Source organism: Cervus elaphus, chromosome 23 (assembly GCF_910594005.1).
Source record: "Cervus elaphus chromosome 23, mCerEla1.1, whole genome shotgun sequence".
Classification (NCBI taxonomy): Eukaryota; Metazoa; Chordata; class Mammalia; order Artiodactyla; family Cervidae; genus Cervus; species Cervus elaphus.
In genome coordinates, this window is record NC_057837.1 from 5,362,912 (window position 1) to 5,385,868 (window position 22,957).

Genomic DNA, 22,957 nt, shown 5'->3' on the forward strand with positions numbered 1-22,957 from the left:
GGTGTCCAGGAGTCTCTGGCAGAGGTGTGGGTCGGTGGTGGCCTGCTGCAGGGTCGGGGGCACTGAGTGTAAAGTGTACCATGGGACCTTCTGAGGGAGGTCACCATTATCTTCATTATCTCCACCATAGTCTGGCCCCAGGTAAATAGCAGGGAGGGAACACAGGCCCACCCATCAACAGAAACTTGGATTAAAGATTTACTGAGCATGGCCCTGCCCATCAGAACAAGACCCAGTTTCCCCTTCAGTCAGTCTCTCCCAGAGGGCAGAAAGACTGAAAACCACAATCACAGAAAACTAACCAATCTGATCCCATGGACCACAGCCTTGTCCAACTCAATGACACTATGAACCATGCCGTGTAGGGCCACCCAAGACGGACGTGTCATGGTGGAGAGGCCTGACAAAGCGTGATCCACTGGAGACGGGAATGGCAAACCACTTCAGTATTCTTGCCTTGAGAACCCCAGGAACAGTATGAACAGGAATGGATGAATGGAGATAGATAAACATTCTAACACCTTGGGTCAGTTGTCAAGTGCTGTAAATGTCTTTTCCCAGTTTTTAATTCGACTTTTCATTCTCATCGATGTCTTATTTAAAATTTTACCTTGCATACATTTACATAATGATATATTCACTATCCAATTATAACTCAATCTTCAAATCAGCTCTCCGATGAAGGAACTGTTATCAGCCCTACCTTACTCCTGAGAAGACAGGCAGGGAGTGTCAATGACCTGCCGGAGTGTGAGGTAGGAAGTGGCTGAGCCAGGACTTCAACCCAGGGCATTGGTGTCTCAAGTGTGTGGTCCCAGCTCCTGTAGAGTGCTGCTTCTCTGTGCACTGAAAAACAGAAAACTCTACTTTTAATAAATCTAAATTCATTAACCTTGTCCTTCATCACCTGAAATTTCTTTATTTTATTTAAGAAATCCTTCTTTATCTGAGTATCATAAATATGATTGGATTATCTCCTGAGAGTCTTGTAGTTTTGTCTTTCAAACTAAAATTTTTTATCCAGTGGAAACTGTGTGTGTTTAAAGGATCCAGTTTTATTTCTTTTCCCATGAGGATACACAGTTGTTAAAATATTGATCTCTCTCAGCTGATGTGTGTGCCTGCTGAATCGTGTCCTACTCTGGCCGGCCCCATGGACTTAGCCCGTCAGGCTCCTCTGTCCGTGGGATTTCCCAGGCATGAATATTGGAGTGGGTTGCCATTTCCTCTTCCAGTGGATCTTCCCAACCCAGGGATTGAACCTGTGTCTCCTGAACTGTAGGCAGATTCTCTACCACTGGGTAAAATCTACTTCTAGGAGTTTTTTAATTTATTTCTAATTAGTTCTAATTTAGTTTTATTTTATTTATTTTTATGGTTTTATTTATTATTAGTTTTTATTATTTCTAATAAGTGATGAAGCATGTGGAAATGAAATGGAAAAAAATATACTACTTACAATAGCACAAAAACCTGAAATACCTAATGACAACTTGAACAAAAGAATATTAATAAATAATAGTCCTGTACAATGAAATCTCCAAAACTCTGCTGAGGGAAAAAGAGAACGCTTAAATGAAAGGAGATGTACACCATTTTTAAGGATCAGAGGACTCGATATTGTTAAGATGTCAATTCTTAAAAAAAAAAAAATGTCAATTCTAACCAAAACAGATATATAGAATCAAAATGACATCAATCAATATTTCAACTCCTGGTTTTGTGGAAAGTCATAAGCTAGTAGTCAATTTCATTTTAAATCGGTTTTTGGCTAATTGTGATTTCTCTATCTACTATTGATGGTTTACAGAAATAAAATTAAATTCTCTATATTGATGTTGTTCCAGCAAACTTGCTAAATTCTCTTGTCTATTATAATAATATGCCTATAGCTTTTTGAAGGGATTTTTTTTTTTACTAGACAATCATATTAGCTTTGAATTATGACAGCTTTATATTTTTCCTTCCAATCTTTATGTTGTATAATTCTTGACCTATTTCACTTGATAATATCCAATAGAAACAGTGACAGCAAGCTTTTTCCCTGTCTTTTCTTTGTTCTTAAACTCACTAGAATTTTCACATAAAATTAGATGCTTGTCATAGTCCTTCCTTCTTTCCTCTTACAGTTATCAAACCAACACAATTTCTTTCTATTCTTAATTTGTTCAGAAGTCTTTCTCGAAAGAAAGTGAAGTCGCTCAGTCATGTCCGACTCTTTGCTACCCTGTGGAGTGTAGCCCACCAGGCTCCTCTGTCCATGGGATTTTCCAGGCAAGAATACTGGAGTGGGTTTCCATTTCCATGTAATAAATGTAAGCTTAATTTCATGAAACTTCCTTCATAACTCTATTGAGATTTTAGTATATTTTCTATTTTAACCTGTTATTTCTTTAACCTTTACTTATTCCTTCCCTAATGTTCTTCCTTTCTTTATGAAGATCTGAGTTTCTGACCTATATCATTTTCCTTCTCTCTAATGAACTTCTTTTAACATTTCTAGCAAGGTAGTCCTATAGACAACAAATTTCCTCAATTTTTGAGAAATTTTTAACTTCTCCTTCACTTTCAGTTCATTTCAGTTCAGCTCAGTCGTTGAGTCATGTCCAACTCTTTGCAACCCCATGAATCGCAGCACGCCAGGCCTGCCTCTCCATCACCAACTCCTGGAGTCCACACAGACCCATGTCCATCGAGTCGGTGATGCCATCCAGTCATCTCATCCTCTGTCGTCCCCTTCTCCTCCTGCCCCCAATCCCTCCCAGCATCAGGGTCTTTTCCAATGAGTCAACTCTTCACATGATGTGGCCAGAGTATTGGAGCTTCAGCTTCAGCCTCAGTCCTTCCAATGAACACCCAGGACTGATCTCCTTTAGGATGGACTGGTTGGATCTCGTTGTGATCCAAGGGACTCTCAAGAGTCTTCTCCAACACCACAGTTCAAAAGCATCAATTCTTGGGTGCTCAGCTTTCTTCAATTTTGCAGAATACAGAATTCTAGTTTGGTGGGGTTTTCCTCTCAACACTTAAAATATTTCACTGCACTCTTCTTGCTTGAATGGTTTCTGAAAAATCAGATGTAATTCTTATCTTTGTTCCTCCATAGATAAGTGTTTTCCTTTGACTTCATTCAATTTTTTTGTCTTTATCTTTGATTTTTTTTTTTTGTTTGTTTCACTTTCAAAAGATAGGTTCAGCTGTAGTTTTTTTGTTTTGTTTTGTTCACACTTTTCCAGTTTGTTCTTCTCTGAGCTTCTGAATCTGTGGTGTGGTATCTGACATTTGGGGAAATTCTAAACCATTAGTGTTTCAAATATTTATCTTGTTCCTTTCTTTCTTCTCTGTCTGATGCACCATCATAGGTATGTTATACTTTCTGTAATTGCCCCATAGTTGTTGAACAGTCTGTTCCTTTTTTTTCCCCAGTCTTTTCTCTCAGCTTTTTAGTTTCTATTCACATATCCTCAAATTCAAGAGATTCTTTCCTCAGCCATATCCCTTCTACTAACTAGCCTGTCAAAGGCATTATTCATTTATCTTACAGTGTTTTAGTTTCTAGCATTTCTTTTTGATTCTTTCTTAGAATATCCATTTTTCTGCATTTTCTTGCATGCTGTCTAGTTTTCCCATTAAAACTGTTCGTATGTTAATCACGGTGATTTTAAATTGCTAATCTGGTTGTTACAACATTCCTCCCATATCTGACTCTGGTTCTGATACTTGTTCTGTTCTGTTCTGTTTAGTTTTGTTGTTGTTGCTTTTTTTTTTCCTTTTAGTATGCTTTATCATTTTTGTTGAAAGTGGGCATGATATCATGATATACTAGATAAAAGGAAATGCAGTAAATAGGCTTTTGTAAGGTGGTGGTGAGTGGTTGGGGAGAGAAAATGTCCTGTGGTTCTATGATAGGTCTTAGTCTTTTAATGAGCCTGTGCCTCTGGAATGTGGACTTTACAGGGGCCTCTGGGTTCTCCCCCAACTTAGATGGGGCAGAATGACTAAAAGGGATGAAAGGGTGTTTTTCACTTCCTCCAGGTCAGCTAGACTCTGACAGAATCCCAGTAGTTTAGGCTCAGGTTAAACAGCCTGTTCTGAGGGCAGGCCTTGTTAAGAACAGAATGATCTGGCATATTTCAACATGGCCGCTTTCCCCTACCCCCACTGGAAGCAGGAAGGGATTTCTTTCCTGTCCTCTCTGTGAAAACATGGTGGAGCTCCAGGAAGTAAAACTCACACTAGTGTGGTGTCCCTCACCCTGCCAAGACTGCATCCCCATGGAGTTATTCACCCTCAGACTTATTCACACTGAGCCTTCAAAAATTCAATTGCAGTTGAGAGTTTCCTCCCCCTAAACTGATTCTTACAGAGGTTTCTGTTCCTATAAGTGGTGATTCTCTTTACCTTCCTGACTATGTCACCAATATTTAGGTCAGCAGTTTTCCCTGCTGGGTGGGCCAATTCTCTGATGGATCTAAGAAGAGTTGTTGATTTTCAGTTTGTTCAATATTTTAGTTGTTGTTAGAGCAGAGTAACAACTTCCAATCTCCTTGTGTGCCTGACTGGAAACCAGAGGTTTTTGATGTGTAAATACAGTGAATTTTATTAATATATATAATTATATATATAATTTGCTATATAAATATAATTTAACTGTATATATTTTTGAACCAACATCCTAGTCCTAGAATGAATCTAACTTGATTGTGATGTGTTAGCTTTTCTATACTCTGCTCAATTCAGTTTGCTAAAATTTTCTTTCAGATTTTTAGACGAGTGAGAATATCCTGTAAATTTCCATCCCTGAGCTTCTTGTTTGGTTTTTGTGACATGATTATACTCACCTCATAAAATGTTAGGGGACATTCTTTTCTCTTGCTGTTCTTTAGAAAAGCATGAGTAATATTTAAATTACTCTTTCTTTGAATGTTTGTTACAGTTTGCCTAGAAATCTGTCAGGACCTTGAATTTTCCTTGTGGAGAAGCTTTTAAGTGTTTATTCCTTATCTTTAACGGTTATAGGGCCACTGAAACTTCCTGTTACTCGTGAGTCATTGTTGATACATCATATTTTGGGAAATCGGTTTATGTTCATTTTTTGGTGGGGGGGCATTATATCATTTTGTGTTCTTTTTAAATAGTTATAATAGCCAGAATTATGTCTCCTTCATCTTTAGGCTTATTTCAAACTGTATTCTGACTCTTTGAAGTCTGAAGTATAGGTACATTTCTTTAGGCACTGCCTGTTTCTACATATGCTAAGTGCTTGGAATCTATGGAACAGGGCTCATTTCTGCTTTAGTAACAAGCTAGTTGTCCACCAAAACATGTTCTACCTTATCCTAGGTATATAATGAGACTGTTTCCCAGTCATCCTTGTAGTTAAGGATGGTCTTGAGCCTGAATTCTTGTCAGTGAAATATGTGTAGAACATTTCACCATATTCCTAAACCTGTTTAGATGTACCAGTTTCTAAACATGTCCCATAAAACCTTGCCACTGAATGAACACCTGTTTCAGCTACCTATTGACGTGTGACAAACAACTCCCACAACCTCGTGCCTTAAGACAGCAACTATTCTATTATTTCTTATAAGCCTGTCAGTTGACGAGGCAGTATTCTGCTATCTTACCTGGGCTCAGTTATGCAACTACGTTAGTCTGTAAGTTAATATGGGCTGGGAAGTCCAAGGTCATCTCTCTTCCGCATCAGGGGCCCATTACTCACGGCGAGCTGGGGCACCATGACTCTCCCCTTGGTAGCCTGTCTCCCCACTCGAAGGCCCATCCTTCATGGCCTCTGTGTGGCCTTTCTCTCCAGTGGGACCTGGACATCCTATCTACATGGTGATTGGGCTCCAAGAGGGAATATGTGGATGCTGCCAACTGCCTTCTGAGGCTCGAGCTCCGAATCCCCAGGAAGTTGCGTCCCCTACATTTCTGTTGGCCAACACACATCTCATGTTTAGCTCAAATTCAAGACATGGGGAAGCAGATTCCCACCTTTTATGGGAGAAGCCTCAAAGTCACAATGAGCAGGGACACACAAAGGCATGATTCCTTGGGGCCATTTTTCATATTCTGCCACATCACCCATGAATGCCCCCACAGAGCACCCTCTGCTTGTCCCCCCACAGATAGATGCAGGTGCTCAGGGAGCCTTATGAACCCCATGATGAAAAGAGGGGCCTCTGTTCGAGAGCTTCCCAACTCCAGGTCCTGTTCTCTGGGAACCAGATGTGCATAAGCAAGAAATCAATATGGGTTATGTTAATCCACTAATATTACAGGATTTATTAAAGCAGCTAATCTTACCCTAAAAGTAGAATTTGAAGCTCAATTCACAGCTTGAAGTTTTTCAGACCATACAGGTTATAGGAATTGGATTGCAAACCTGGGCGAGGAGTATCCTGTGACTCTAGTCTGTCAGAGGATATTCTGCCCTCCCCACTGAATGCCATGGTCTGAGATGATCTGCTTGCCTTACTGATCCATGTGGTGTGAAGCATGGGAGGGTTTGGAAAAGGTAAACAATGAGGACAATTTATTTCTCCATCTATCTTTACTCTGAGGACTCCATTTTATGTGGGTGAGCGCTGGCCTTGTCTCCTGATCCCAGCCGACTCTACCCCCAATTCAGGCCGTGGAAGCCATCAGCTCTCACGTTCCCTTGAACTTGCAAATGGCCTCAGCCTGAAGCTGGCCTTGACTCTGCGGGCCTGTCTGGATTGTTATTCCCAATCAGTGTATGGCCTCTGAGAAATCCACACTTTCTCACCCACTCATGCTTGCATTTAAAAATAGGTTATTTATATTTTAGTTAGCATTTTAAATTGTTTTCACTCAGAGGGTCAGTCTGGTTCTGTAAATTGCTATAATGCCAAAAAAATAATCAGACATTTGTTTGCAGAGGCATTTAAAATCTATGATAAATTTAAGTGTTTCTCATGACTTCTACAGATGAACTCATCTCATTCTGCTTGTATGAATTTCCTATTCATATCCCCTGATTTCTTTTTAAACTGGACAACAGTACCACATGTACTCCAAGAAATGTCTTGGTGGTATTTCTATTCGTTTTCATCTCTGATGGCTAGTTTACATCCCAGAACCACTAGTCACATCAAAATCAACACCACCACCAACTCTCCCTGCACAGAGGAACTTCCTGGACAAGTCCATTCTCGCCTTCAAGCCCTGCTTTTCATAGTTAAGTAACGTTTCTTTCATTCCACCAAGTTCTCTCCTACTTCCTGGGTAGTCTGTTATGAATTTTAGGTTTATCCATGTTTCCTTCAATTTAGCATTCTCAGCATTAAATCTATGTTTCAGTCTGAGATCTCCCAGAAGCAGACCCTGAGACAAGCATTCAAAGACAAGTATTTATTTGGGAGGTGATCCCAGAAGGCTGGACCATTCATCAAAACAAACTCTGCTTGCATTATAAAAAGAACAGAAATGTTAATGTTCCAGGAGGCAGAATCAGTACGAAAAGAGGATTAAATGAGTAGCACCCTGTTCTATAATCACCTAAAATAACCAAAATGATGATGATGATTAATACTTACTGAGTATTTTCCATGAACTTTTCACTAAGTTTAATTCATCTGAACCGCAAAAAATCCAATGAGACAGGGTACTTCTTATATTTCCATTTTACAGAAATATAAATTAAGGCAGGCATGGGTTACTTAGCTGCCTAATATCACAATGTAGTAACCAGTGGAACCAAGTGTGAACCGAGGCATTCTGAAGAGGTCCACACCGTCAAATACTAAGCTATGTATTACCTCTCAAGTTTACTCTAGAAATGGATGTCTGCTGTAGAAAATTGAGAACTGTAGAAAAGCAGAAAGGAAGGAATAAAATTTGACACTTAGTCCTGTCAAACTGAGAAGGGAATGGAGACGGGAATGGCAGACCACTTCAGTATTTTTGCCTTGAGAACCCCATGAAGAGTATGAAAAGGCAAAAAGATAGGACATTGAAAGATGAACTCCCCAGGTCAGTAGGTGCCCAAAATGCTACTGGAGATCACTGGAGAAATAACTTCAGAAAGAATGAAGAGATGGAGCCAAAGCAAAAGCAACACCCAGTTGTGGATGTGACCGGTGATGGCAGCAAGGCCCAAAGCTGTAAAGAGCAATACTGCATAGGAACCTGGAATGTTAGGTCCATGAATCAAAGCAAATTGGAAGTGGTCATACAGGGGATGGCAAGAGTGAACGTTGACATTTTAGGACTCAGTGAGCTAAAATGGACTGGAATGGGTGAATTTAACTCAGATGACCATTATATCTACTACTGTGGGCAAGAATCCCTTGGAAGAAATGAAGTAGCCACCATAGTCAACAGAAGAGTCCGAAAAGGAGTACTTGGATGTAATCTCGAAAACAACAGAATGATCTCTGTTCGTTTCCAAGGCAAACCATTCAACATCATGGTAATTCAAGTCTATGCCCCAACCAGCAACGCTGAAGAAGCTGATGTTGAATGGTTCTATGAAGACCTACAAGACCTTTTAGAACTAAAATCCAAAAAAGATATCCTTTTCATTATAAGGGACGGGACTGCAAAAGTGGGGAGTCAAGAAACACCTGGAGTAATAGGCAAATTTGGCCTTGGAATACAGAATGAAGCAAGGCAAAGGCTAATAGAGTTATGCCAAGATAATGCACTGGTCATAGCAAACACCCTCTTCCAACAACACAAGAGAAAACTCTGCACATGGACATCACCAGATGGTCAACACTGAAATCAGAGTGATTATATTCTTTGCAGCAAAATATGGAGAAGCTCTATACAGTCAGCAAAAAAACAACACCGGGAGCAGACTGTGGCTCAGGTCATGAACTCCTTATTGCCAAATTCAGACTTAAATTGAAGAAAGTAGGGAAAACCACTAGACCATTCTGATATTACCTAAATCAAATCCCTTATGACTATACAGTGGAAGTGAGAAATAGATTTAAGGAACTAGATCTGATAGACAGAGTGCCTGATGAACTATGGACAGAGGTTCATGACATTGTACAGGCGACAGGGATCAAGACCATCCCCTAGAAAAAGAAATGCGAAGGAGCAAAATGGTTGTCTGAGGAGGCCTTACGAATAGTTGTGAAAAGAAGATAAGTGAAAAGCAAAGGAGTAAAAGAAAGATATACCGATTTGAATGTAGAGTTCCAAAGAATAGCAAAGAGAGATAAGAAAGCCTTTCTCAGTGATCAGTGCAAAGAAATAGAGGAAAACAATAGAATGGGAAAGATTAGAGATCTCGTCAAGAAAATTAGAGATACCAAGGGAACATTTCATGCCAAGATGGGCTCAATAAAGGACAGAAATGGTATGGAACTAACAGAAGCAGAAGATATCAATGAGAGGTGGCAAGAATACACAGAACTATTGAAAAAAAGATCTTCATGATCCAGATAACCATGATGGTGTGATCACTCACCTTAAGCCAGATGCCTGGAATGTGAAGTCAAGTAGGGGGAAGCATCATTATGAACAAAGCTAGTGGAGGTCATGGAATTCCATTTGAGCTATTTCAAACCTTAAAAGATGATGCTGTGAAAGTGCTTCACTCAATATGCCAGCAAATTTGGAACACTCAGCAGTGACCACAGGACTGGAAAAGGTCAGTTTTCATTCCAATCCCAAAGAAAGGCAATGCCAAAGAATGCTCAAACTGCCACACAGTTGCACTCATCTCACATGCTAGTAAAGTAATGCTTAAAATTCTCCAAGCTGGGCTTCAACAGTATGTGAACATGAACTTCCAGATGTTCAAGCTGGTTTTAGAAAAGGCAGAGGAACCAGACATCAAACTGCTAACATTCACTGAATCATCGAAAAAGCAAGAGAGTTCCAGAAAAACATCTACTTCTGCTTTATTGACTACACTAAAGCCTTTGACTGTGTGGATCACAACAAACTGTGGAAAATTCTGAAAGAGATGGAATTTACCAGATCACCTTATCTGCCTCCTGAGAAATCTGTATGAAGGTCAAGAAGCAACAGTTAGAACTGGACATGGAACAACAGACTGATTCCATATCAGGAAAGGATTATGTCAAGGCTGTATATTGTCACCCAGCTTATTTAATTTATATGTAGAGTACATCATATGAAATGCTGGGCTGGATGAAACACAAGCTGGAATCAAGATTGCTGGGAGAAATATCAATAACTTCAGATATGCAGACAATACCACCTTTGTGGCAAGGCGAAGAAGAACCAAAGAGCTTCTTGTTCAAAGTGAAAGAAGAGAGTGGAAAAAGTTGGCTTAAAACTCAACATTCAGAAAACTAAGATCATGGCATCTGGTCCCATCACTTCATGGCAAATAGATGGGGAAACAGTGGAAATAGTGACAGCCTTTCTTTTTGGGGGCTCCAAAATCACTGCAGATGGTGACTGCAGCCATGAAATTAAAAGATGCTTGCTCCTTGGAAGAAAAGCTATGACCAACCTGGACAGTATATCAAAAAGCAGAGACGTTACTTTGCCAACAAAGGTCTGTCTAGTCAAAGCCATGGTCTTTCCAGTAGTATGTATGCATGTGAGAGTTGGACTATAAAGAAAAGCTGAGCACCAAAGAATTGATGCTTTTGAACTGTGGTGTTGGAGAAGACTCTTGAGAGTCCCTTGGACAGAAAGGAGATCAAACCAGTCAATCCTAAGGCAAATCAGTCTTGAATAGTCATTGGACAGACTGTTGCTGAAGCTGAAACTCCAATACTTTGGCCACCTGATGCGAAGAACTGACTCATTAGAAAAGACTCTGACAGTGGGCATGACAGAAGGCAGGAGAGAAGGGGACAACAGAGGGTGAGATGGTTGGATGGCATCACTGATTCGATGGCCATTAGTTTCAGCAAGCTCTGGGAGTTGGTGATGGATAGGGAAGCCTGGTGTGCTACAGTCCATGGGATCGCAAAGAGTCGGACACGACTAAGTGACTGAACTGAACTGAACTGAAGGATATAAATAATTCCCTGGTGGCTCAGCAGTAAAGAATCCACATGCCAATTCAGACACAAGAGACACAAGAGATGCGGATTCGATCCCTTTGTTGGGAAGATCCCCTGGAGAAGGAAATGGTAACCCACTCCAGTATTCTTGCCTGGAAAATCCCATGGACAGAGGAGCCTGGCGATTAACAGTCCACAGGGTCTAACATAACTGAGCACACAGCACAAAACCAGAACATACACATTATCTTAATTAATTTGGTAATAGGATAAATTATATCACCCACATTCTTTCACTCTAATGTAATAAAAGCAAATATCTAGTAATTGACTCTAAGCCATTGGAATCAAAATTGATTCTAACCCATTGAAAATCTAAAAATTCTGTTTCAATAACTATTGGGAAAAAAGGAGAAAATGGAAGATTACAATTAAATTATAAACATTTTACAAACTGAAGAATAGTATATATTAAAATCAACTGCATGCATCCGAAGTTATCTTTAGAAAAATGTACAGTAATAAATGCTTTTTATTATTAAGCAGGAAAAATAAAAATAAATAAAATATGTATTCATGAGAAGGTAACTGAGAAAAAAAATCACCGAAATGAACAAACATAAATGAGAGTTAAATTAACCAAATAGAAAACAATATATTGGAGATAAAAAGAAAAAAGAAGAACATTATTTGAACATATCAATAAAATAGGTAAACTTTTGTCATGTGCACTCAAGAAAAATGAGATAAAGCATAAACTGCTGCTGCTGCTAAGTCACTTCAGTCGTGTCCGACTCTGTGCGACCCCATAGATGGGAGCCCACCAGGCTCCCCCGTCCCTGGGACTCTCCAGGCAAGAACACTGGAGTGGGTTGCCATTTCCTTCAATGCATGAAAGTGAAAAGTGAAAGTGAAGTCCCTCAGTCATGTCTGACTCTTCGCGACCCCATGGACTGCAGCCTACCAGGCTCCTCCGTCCACGGGATTTTCCAGGCAAGAGTACTGGAGTGGGGTGCCATTGCCTTCTCTGAAAGCATAAACAAGTAGAGATAAAATCGGGAACAAATGCACAGGGATAAAATGAAATTTGAGTCTTCTTTGAGCTTAGCCTTCCTTTTTGCTTCTGTAGATCTCTGCCTGAGCCAAGTACAGCTGGGGAGACAGAGCTGCTTGACAGTTTCCACAATGGCCTCCCCATAAAGGCGCTGGTGTCGACTTCAAAAGGACCTCCTCAATGTTCCCCTAAACGGTGTATGTTTCTCTGTCCTTCGTGACAAGGATTTCACACTCTCCCTTTGAGCGTCCTCAACTGTATGCCAGCCTCCTTCCAGAAAGAGCCTGACTAACTTCTAAGAAAAAAACTGCAGCCACATTAACACATAAAAAAACCAAAATAAATAAATAAATAAAGAGAAATTGACTCTAACTCTATAAGATCTTTGTCTGTGTTATTCATGCATGTATCTCAAGCACCTAAGACAGTGCTTGGCTCAAAGCCATTGCTCTAACCCATTTGAGGAGCTATGCACGTCTCCACCCATTCTAAATCATCCTCTCTCCACGCTCTTCTGAATCAGTGAAACAGGGGTCCCTCTTCCCAACCAAGATCAAGCCTTTGCGCCCATGCCTGAACTCCTGCCCATCCCTTCTCAGGGGTCTCACGTTATCAATTTCCCTTTTCCTCTATTCGTACTCTAAACCACACTCTTCCCAATAGTTTTTAGACAGGCTCAAGAGTCTGTCCCACAGAAACCATAACTCTCCTTCAACCAATATCTCCCTTCCAGCTTTCATCTCTCTCCCTCCACTGTGCTTCCTAGAATTTTTAAAGAACAGTTTCTATTTGCCACCATATGCTATGGACAATCTCCATCTATCAGCTTCTATAAGAGAAAAAGTAAGCACTACATTTTTTAACAGCATATATTTTATTTTATATGAATAACATATTAATTGTACAAAAATTTAGGATACACACAAGGACGTATTTTTTGAATAGAAAATAAAACCACCTACAAATACAAAACCCAGAGAGAGCCACTCCCACTTAACATCTTACGGCAAGCTCTTCCAGGCTCTCCATGCAGTCCCTGATCTGCATGATGTTGACATGCAAAACTTGCAGCTACCGCGGCTTAGCTGTAATTCAGTCTCCAATACCATGGATCTAATCTCAGTTTTCTTGTTCTACTGACCTTGAGTAATTGCAGAAAGTGCAAACTTTGCTTCTAGCTCTTGGGCCCACCAGCCACTTCACAAATAACACATGCATCATGATCAGTAACCAATGATATTATTTCCTCCAAAGTCTGTCAGGGACGGATCACTGTGCATTTGCTATTCCACTCACACAGACAGCAAAGTCTGTAGCTGTGTTGCCTCTTTGTCTTCCAGGGATAAAATAGTTACATTTTTTTCAAAAATGAATAATAGAAAGAGTCAATTGGCCAACAAAGTGAAAGTTAAGCAAAAATAATAATAATATTTTTTTTCCCCCTGGGATCTTAGTTCCCTGACCTGTGCCCCTGTAGGGATTGCACTTGTACCCTTCATTAGGAGCTCGGAGTCTTACCCACTGGACCACCAGGAATAATGTTAGAAGTGAAGTAAGAATAGAATGTAAATGGACGATGGAAGAAATGAGCTTCCCAGGGGGTGCAGTAGTAAAGAATCCGCCTGCCAAAGCAGGAGACACAACAGACGTGAGTTCAACCGCTGGGTCAGGAAGATCCCCTGGAGAAGGAAACGGCAACCTGCTCCAGTGTTCTTCCCTGGAAAATTCCATGGACGGGGGAGCCTGGTGGGCTGCAGTCCATGGGATTGCAGAAGAGTCGGATATGACTGAGCGACTGAGTGCACACACATGGAAGAAATAGCTGCCCGTTGGAATGTTGACAATGCTACCACTCAAGAGGAACTAAATGAAGGGACATTTACAGACACAAATGAGGAATGTATTTCTAGGAAGAAGCTGTCCCAAAGTGATGCCAGTAAGGAAACTCTCAGACATATGTCATGATTAACGGCGCAAAGAATAAAACGTTGGAAGATGACCCAGACTTTCAAAGGAGAATGACAATTCACAACACAGCAAAGACGGCTGTTCCACATCGTAAGTTACATGACAGAAAAGAAGACAAGCGCTAGTCAAACCACAATTGATAACTTTTTAAAGAAATGAAACACTTCAATCCTTAATGCTTCTAAGGTGGCTCAGATGGTAAAGAATCTGCCCACAATGCAGGGGACCTGGGTTCAATCCCTCGGTAGGGAACTGGCAGAAGAAATGGCAACCCACTCCAGTATTCATGCCCGGAGGATCCATGGACAAAGGAGCCTGGCGGGCTACAGTCCATGGGATCACAAGGAGTCAGACATGACTGAGTGACTCACACACACCCAAACAGATATAAATTTTATATTTTTTTTCATTCCTTTATACAGTGAGAACAAGTGGCAAGGAGCAGTTTTCACAGTCCATTCTCTGGGCCACACTACCGGGCAAAGCAAAGGCTGCCTGTTCCCTCTCATTGTCTTCTCTATGTCAGGTCAGCACACGCCACTGTAATAAAAATGGTGTCATAATACAAATGTTGTGAATCCTACTTTTTTGCTTCACATATTCTATTTCCATGTCAACAAATTTAAATCAACAGTGAGTGCAAAATATACCGCTGACTGTGTCAACATTTATACAATGTTTTTCTTATTAAGACAACATTTGAATTACTGCTTTTGTTTTATGATTATGAACAGTGCTATAATGTGCTTCCTAAAAGTAGAATTGCTAAATCAGAGGGTAAGTGTGCATATTTTTTCATTAGATAGCACAACACTGAACTGAGTTTCTGAAAGTTATGCTAATTTACACTTCTTCCTGAAGTGAAAGAGAACCCAATACTCAGATCAAAAGGAAGCCACATCAAAAGTCACTATTAGTAATTTTTCTAATATTTGCTATCCCAAGCAGTAAAATACTACTTTTCATTTTTTCAAATTGTGGGACTGAATTATATTTGTATTTGAGCAAAATAAGAGACCTTGAAAAATTTCTATTTTATATTAGGAAGTATAAATGTTTAGGTCAGATAATTTAGAGACTGCTGTTGCTAAAGCTGAAGCTCCAATACTTTGGCCACCTGATGTGAAGAGCCAACTCACTGGAAAAGACTCTGATGCTGAGAAAAATTGAAGGCAAGTGGAGAAGGGGGCGGCAGAGGATGAGATGGTTAGAGAGCATCACTGACTCAATGGACATGAATCTGAGGAAACTCTGGGAGATAGTGGAGGACAGAGGAGCCTGGCGTGCTACAGTCCGTGAGGTCGTAAAGAGTCAGACATGACTTAGCCACCGAACAACAAACACTCAAAGAGGCCTTTCTGTAGTCCTCCAAAGACTTTAACTGTTATATATCAACCAGTGATACTTCTGTCTTCATGAACAAGAAAACAGAGGTTGCACAGGCACAGAATGCAAGTTTTAAATTCCATTTATTGTTCTTTTCAGTCTCCTATTGACTACAGATGTTTAGATGGTCATAGCAGTCCATATGGACAATCATGTACACTGAAGATCCTTCTAACATTGGAACCCCCAGAAAAGAGAGCAGAGATTAACAGATATTGGTTAAGGGATTGGTTTTCTATCAAGACTGTAAACATAACAGTGAGAATGCAAAGGGCTGAGAAAAAAAGTAGATGTAAGTTAAAACTAAGCAATAAATCAAATTTACTTCAATATCAAAAGGTTAATTATAAACCTCAATATCATAATTTCAAAATTAAGCAATAACTTCATAGTTTATTCTGTTGTGAAACCATGTCCTTATAACTTATGAGGTTTGGCTAGCAGAACAGTAGTTTTTTTTAAAATAATTGACAAAATTTTAATACTAGAAGTGTTCAAATTTCCACTTTTTATTGAGTCCTCACAAGGTCTGATTACATGAGGCCTCTCATTACCACATAGCAACTATAGATAGGGGCTGGAAACAGCTGCTTCCTTTACAAAGGGCAAGGTCCATAGTTTCTAGCTCACCTTATCTTTTCATTTATATTCCCTGCCTAACTTTTGCTCAAGAGAGTAAATCAATCTTGAATTTCCTTACAAATCTGCATTACAAGGGGAAGGAAATGAAAACTTATTATGGACTCTGAAGAGCATATCAATTATACTTGAAAGGGATAGCAGATAAATGTATCACTCTTTTAGACATTTTACTTCAAGGAAATGATTTTTTTCTTTAATATTGTTCCATTAAGTTCTTTAGGACTAGCTGTCCAAAACCAGGACCTAATGCCTAAACGCTGAGTTAACACACCATGCAGGGAATACACAGATTTCCATGAATTTTCCATGGTCCAGGTGGAAGCGCAAATCACACCGGGAGCCATTGTGATGTGCACTGTAGCTGAGAAACCCAGTCCTTCCCTGTATTATCCCCGCCAATCCTAGTTCACGCTCCCTGAGAAAAGTGCAAAATCTGTCTGAAGTCATCTGCAATATTTTCTATCTCTCTGTGTGGAGGCATTTCTATCTATTTCAGTGTCCTCTGAGAAGGGTTGGTCTCTTCTACTCTTTTTTAATGTTTTTAAATTATAAGAGCATGATAGCACCCTTGGAAAACACACCATAAGGTTACACATATAGTTCCACTATATAATACAATCTTTTTTTTAATTAAGGTTTACAGTTGGAGTTTCAACACCAAATTCTCAAAAATTAATAGAATGAATATACAGAAAAGCAGAAGGATATAGGAGACCTAAAAAGCACTGTTAACCATTTCAACGTAACTAAGAATTATAAAGTTTTAACACAATAGTAGGATACAAATTCTACTCAAGTTCCCATAGACTGTAAACTAGAATACTTAGGAATACATCCAGGAACAAAAAACAAGGTGCAAAAATATCATGATTTAAAGGTACTGAAATCATACAGAGTCTGCTCTCTTATCACTGTGGAATTACGTAAGAAATCAGTATCAAAAGATATTTGAAAATAACCCACATATTTTTGAGTCAATGTGACATTTACCAAGAGAGATCTTTGATTTAGCCATGGAAAGCCTCAATAAATTAGACTGTAAAAAACACAAGAGGTGATCGCAAAGAAAGCATTTAAATTACAAATTAGTATCAAACAGACAATTCAGGTATGACCTGAATCAAATCCCTTATGTATATACAGTGGAAGTGACAAATAGATTTAAGGCATTAGAACTGAGAGACAGAGTGCCTAAAGATCTATGGACTGACATTTTTAACACTGTACAGGAGGCAGTGATGCAAAACCATCCCCAGAAAAAGAAATGCAAAAAGGCAAAATGGTTGTCTGAGGAGACCTTACAAATAGCTGAGAAAAAGAAGAGAAGTGAAAGGCAAAGGAGAAAAGGAAAGATATTCCTATTTGAATGCAGAGTTCCAAAGAATAGCAAGGAGAGATAAGAAAACCTTCCTCAGTGATCAGTGCAAAGAAATAGAGGAAAACAATAGAATGGGAAAGACTAGGGATCTCTTCAAGAAAATGAGAGATACCAAAGGAACATTTCATGCAAAGATGGGCTCAATAAAAGACAGAAATGGAATGGACCTAACAGAAACAGAAGATATTGAGGAGAGGTGACAAGAATACACAGAAGAACTATACAAACAAGATCTTAATGACCCAGATAAACACGATGGTGGGATCACTCACCTAGAGTCAGAAATTCTGGAGTGTGAAGTCAAGTGGGCCTTAGGAAGCATCACTACAAAGCTGGTGGAGGTGATGGAATTCCAGCTGAGCTCTTTCAAATCCCAAAAGATGATGGTATGAAAGTGCTGCACTCAATATGCCAGCAAATTTGGAAAACTCAGCAGTAGACACAGAACTGGAAAAGGTCAGTTTTCATTCCAGTCCTAAAGAAAGGCAATGCCAAAAGAATGTTCAAACTACCGCACAATTGTACTCATCTCACATGCTAGAAAAGTAATGCTCAAAATTCTCCAAGCCAGGCTTCAACAGTCCATGAGCTGACAACTTCCAGATGTTCAAGCAGATTTAGAAAAGGCAGAGAAACCAGAGATCAAATTGCCAACATCCGTTTGATCATCAACTAAGCAAGAGAGTTCCAGAAAAACATTTACTTCTGTTTCATTGGCTATGCTAAAGCCTTTGACTGTGTGGATCACAATAAACTGAAAAATTCTTAAAGAGATAGGACTACCAGAGCACCTTACCTGCCTCCTGAGAAATCTATATGCAGGTCAAAAAGCAACAGTTAGAATCGGACACAGAAAATGGACTGGTTCCAAATTGGGAAATGAGTATGTCAAGGCTGTATATTGTCACCTTGCTTGTTTAACTTATATGCAGAGTACATCATGAGAAACGCTGGGCTGGAGGAAGCACAAGCTGGAATCAAGATTGCGGGGAGAAATATCAATAACCTCAGATATGCAGATGACACCACCCTTATGGCAGAAAGGGAAGAACCAAAGAGCCTCTTGATGAAAGTGAAAGAGGAGAGTGAAAAAGTTGGCTTAAAACTCAACATTCAGAAAACTAAGATCATGGCATCCAGTCCTATCACTTCATGGCAAATAGATGGGGAGACAATGGAAACAGTGACAGACTTTATTTCCTTGGGCTCCCAAATCACTGCAGATGGTGACTGCAGCCAAGAAATTAAAAGACATTTGTTTCTTGGATGAAAAGGTATGACACACCTACACAGCTTATTAAAAAGCAGAGAGATTATTTTCCTGACAAAGGTCCATATACAGAAAGCTATGGTTTTTCCAGTAGTCATGTATGAATGTGAGAGTTGGAACATAAAGAAATCTGAGTGCTGATGAATTAATGCTCTTGAACTGTGGTGTTGGAGAAGACTCTTGAGAGTCCCTTGGACAGAAGGGAAATCAAACCAGTCAATCCTAAAGGGAATTAGTCTTGAATATTTATTGGAAGTACTGATGCTGAAGCTGAAGCTCCAATACCATGGCCACCTGATGCAAAGAACTGACTCATTAGGAAAGGCCCTGAGACTGGGAAAGATTGAGAGGAGGAGGAGAAGGGGACGACAGAGGATGAGATGGTTGGATGGCATCACTGACTTGATGGGCATGAGTCTGAGGAAGCTCTGTGTGTTGGTGATGGACAAGGAAGCCTGGCTTGCTGCAGTTCATGAGGTTGCAAACAGCTGGACATGACTGAGCGACTGAACTGAACGAAGAGAAATTAATATTAAAGGTACTTCAAACAAAATCCCATGTATTTAGAAATTAAATGTTCATTTTTAAATGTTGGATATATCTAAGAAGCCATAACACGGAACATTAGAAAATATTTGTAATAGAACAAAAATGTAAAGAGAATTTACCAGGGCTTGTTGCACGCAGCTAAAGCTGTGCTGTCCTTAGTCACTCAGTCAGGTCCGACTCTTTGTGACCCCATGGACGGTAGCCCTTCAGGCTCTTCTGTCCATGGGCATCCTCCAGACAAGAATACTGAAATGTGTTGCCATGCCCTCCTCCAGGGGATCTTCCCAACCCAGGGATCGAACCCAGGTCTCTCTCATTGCAGGTGGATTCTTTACGGACTAAGCCACCAGGGAAGCCAAAGAATACTGGAGTGGGTAGCCTATCCCTTTCAATGCAATTAAATACTATATGGAGTCTTGAATGAGGTATGAAAACAAATAGTGGTCACTAGAATAAAATTCTGTGAATTGGAACAAAATCTGTATTTTAGTTAATAGTACTGTATCACTTGTTAACTTCCTGTTTGCTTTTTTCTTACAGCATAATATTTCTATTATTTTCAGAACTGGATTAGATGTTTCAAGTCTTAGTCAAAATTTTTTTAATCACTAAGATAATGAACTTTGTAGACTTATAGCAGTAATATTAGATGTCAAAATACATGAAACTATATCCTAGTTTTGAGTGAATATAAATTAGAAATCAAGTATTCTATTCATACTAAGCAATCAAGTAGAATCAAAAGGTTTCAAGTTTTTAACTAGCAAAAATTCATAAAATCTAAAATATATATATTATACATACATATGTATATTGTTGTTTAGTTGGTAGGTCGTGTCCAACTCTTTGTGATCCCAAGGACTGTAGCCCGCCAGGATCCTCTGTCTATGGGATTTCCCAGGAAGGAATACAGGAGTGGGATGCCATTTCCTTCTCCAGGGGATCTTCCCAACCCAGGGATTGAACTCCCGTCTCCTATATTGGCAGGTGGATTCTTTACCGCTAAGTCACCAGGGAAGCCCCATATATGTGTATACAAAAGCTTTCCTACCATGCTTGATAAAGGCTTAAGAAATTACAACAACAAAAAAGGATGGACAAACTGGAAAACATAAACCTAAATGAAACGGGAACACTGAGTATGAAATAGATAAAGGATAAAGTGAAACACTGAGTATGAAACAGATAAAGGATAAAGTGAAACAAACTAGATAAAAACAAAAGATCATCATATAGTCCAGTTGTTTTTAAACATGGCTGCTCACTAGAAACCCAACTGGACCTTGTAGAAGAATAGCAATACCTGGGCATTTGCATTTTTCAAAAAATTCCAAGATAAATCTGGTATTCATCTAGATTTTAAAAAGTGATTACAAGTTTTTCTATTAAATGCTAGTTTTAGTGACATAGAACTCTATTATTTTCTGTTGACCAATCATGATACAATGGTATTAAGCAAATGATAGTTACATAATCACAATAGTAAAAGATGTTTATCAGTTTTCACAATCAATAGATAAAAAACAGAAGATAATTACAATTGCAATCCATACTGGAAACATGATTAATCTAAAAATATGAAATAATTACACACAATTTGGGGAGTTAAGTAGAGTGATCTGCTAAGTGGAAGTGCATACATGCACATTTTCTTATCTACCCAGCCAGTCTATGTCAGGAGAGCTTTTGACTTCTCCATCAAATCTGAAGGAGAGCCATGATAGGTAGAGTATTTTTGCTTGTAGCTTCTTCCTTTCATCACTTAGAATATGTTATGCTATTCCCTTCTGGCTTGTAGAGTTTCTATTGAGGAATCAGCTGATAGTCTGATGAGAGTTTCCTTGTACACTATTTGTCATTCTTCCCTTGTTGTTTTTAATATTTTGTCTTTAATTTTCACAATTTTTGATTACTATATGTCTTGGTGTGTTTCACTTTGGGGTTATACTGCTTGGGACTCTGCACTTTCTGGACTTGATTGACTATTTCATTCCCATGTTAGGGAGCTTTTCAGCTATTATCTCTTCAAATATGTTCCTAGGTCCTTTCTCTTTCTCTTCTCCTTCTGGGACCCCTATAATGCAAATGTTGGTGTGTTTAATGTTGTCCCAGAAGTCTCTTAGGCCACCTTCTTTTATTTTTATTTTTTCATTCTTTTTTTCTATATTCTGTTATGTGGCAGTGATATCTACCATTCTCGCCTCCAGGTCACTTATCCATTCTTCGGCCTCAGTTATTCTGCTATTGATTCCCTCTAGTGTATTTATTGTTCATCTCTGATTGTTTGTTCTTTAATTCTTCTAGGTCTTTGGGAAACATTTCTTGCATCTCCTCTATTTTTCCCTCCATTCTCATCCCAAGATCCTGGATCATCTTCACTAACATTATTTTGAACTCTTTTTCTGGAAGGTTGCCTATCTCCACTTTATTGTTTTTCTGGGATTTTATCTTGGCCCTTCATGTGGACAAAACCCTCTGCTTTGGCATCCTGGTTAACTTCCTGTGATGCAATTTTGGTTCTAGCTGCTGTGGGATTGTCGTTCTTCTTGCTTTTTCTGTCTGCTCTCTGGTAGAGGAGGCTAAGAGGCTTGTATAAGCTTCTTAATGGGAGGGGTTGGTAGTGGGGAAAACTGAGTCTTGCTCTGGTGGGCAAGGCCACCGTCAGTAAAGTTTTAATCCAATAACCCTCTGGGCGTGGGGTTGCACTCTCTGTTAGTTGTTCAGCCTGAGGCAACACGGCGCTGAGGTCTACGGGCTCTATGTAGGGTTAGTGGCAACCTCCAAGAGGATGGACACCCAGGGGCCCCTCCCAGCTCTGCTGCTGCCAGGCCTCTGTCCCCGCAGGGAGCCAGGACAGACCCACACCTGCACAGGAGGCCCGCCAACACCAGCAGGGAGGTCTGCTTCAGGCTCCTGAGCATCACTGCACCTTTCCCCGGGGTCGTGGCACTCACAGGATTTTACTGTGCCCTCTAAGAGTGGAGTCTCTGTTCCCCTCATTCTGTGGAAGTCCTGTAATCAAATCCCATGGGCCTTCACAGTCAGATTACCTGTGGATTCTCAGTCTTTTTGCCAGGTCCCCAGGTTGGGCAGTTCTATGAAGACCTACAAGAACTTCTAGAACTAACACCAAAAGATGTCCTTTTCATCACAGGAGACTGGAATGCAAAAGTAGGAAGTCAAGACATACCTGGAGGAACAGGGACGTTTGGCCTTAGAGTACAAAATGAAGCAGGGCAAAGGGGAACAAGAGTTTTGCCAAGAGAACACACTGGTCACAGCAAACACGCTTTTCCAACAACACGAGAGACATGGACCCATGGACATCACCAGATGGTCAACACTGAAATCAGATTGATTATATTCTTTGCAACCAAAGATGGAGAAGCTCTGTACAGTCAGCAAAAACAAAACCAAGAGCTGACTGTGGCTCAGATCATGATTTCCTTATTGCCAAATTCAGACTTAAATTGAAGAAAGTAGGGAAAATCACTAGGCCATTCAGGTATGACCTAAATCAAATCCCTTACGATTATACGGTGGAAGTGACAAATAGATTCAAGGGATTAGATCTGATAGACAGAGTGCCTGAAAAACTATGGACAGAGGTTCATAACATAGTACAGGAGGCAGAGATGAAGAACGTACTTAAGAAAAAGAAATGCAAAAAGGCAAAATGGTTGTTTGAAGAGGCCTTACAAATAGCTGAGAAAAAGAAGAGAAGTGAAAGGCAAAGGAGA

The 22,957-nt window shown here is 39.8% G+C and overlaps 1 long non-coding RNA gene across 1 annotated transcript in view; it reads right to left on the minus strand.

Annotated features, from left to right (window-relative positions):
- Positions 1 to 366: 366 nt before the first annotated feature.
- Positions 367 to 22,957, minus strand: part of LOC122682223 — a 38,478-nt gene continuing 15,887 nt past the window's right edge. The window contains exon 3 of the long non-coding RNA XR_006337268.1: positions 367 to 846. This is a non-coding gene — a long non-coding RNA (uncharacterized LOC122682223). The remainder of the gene's footprint in view (positions 847 to 22,957) is intronic.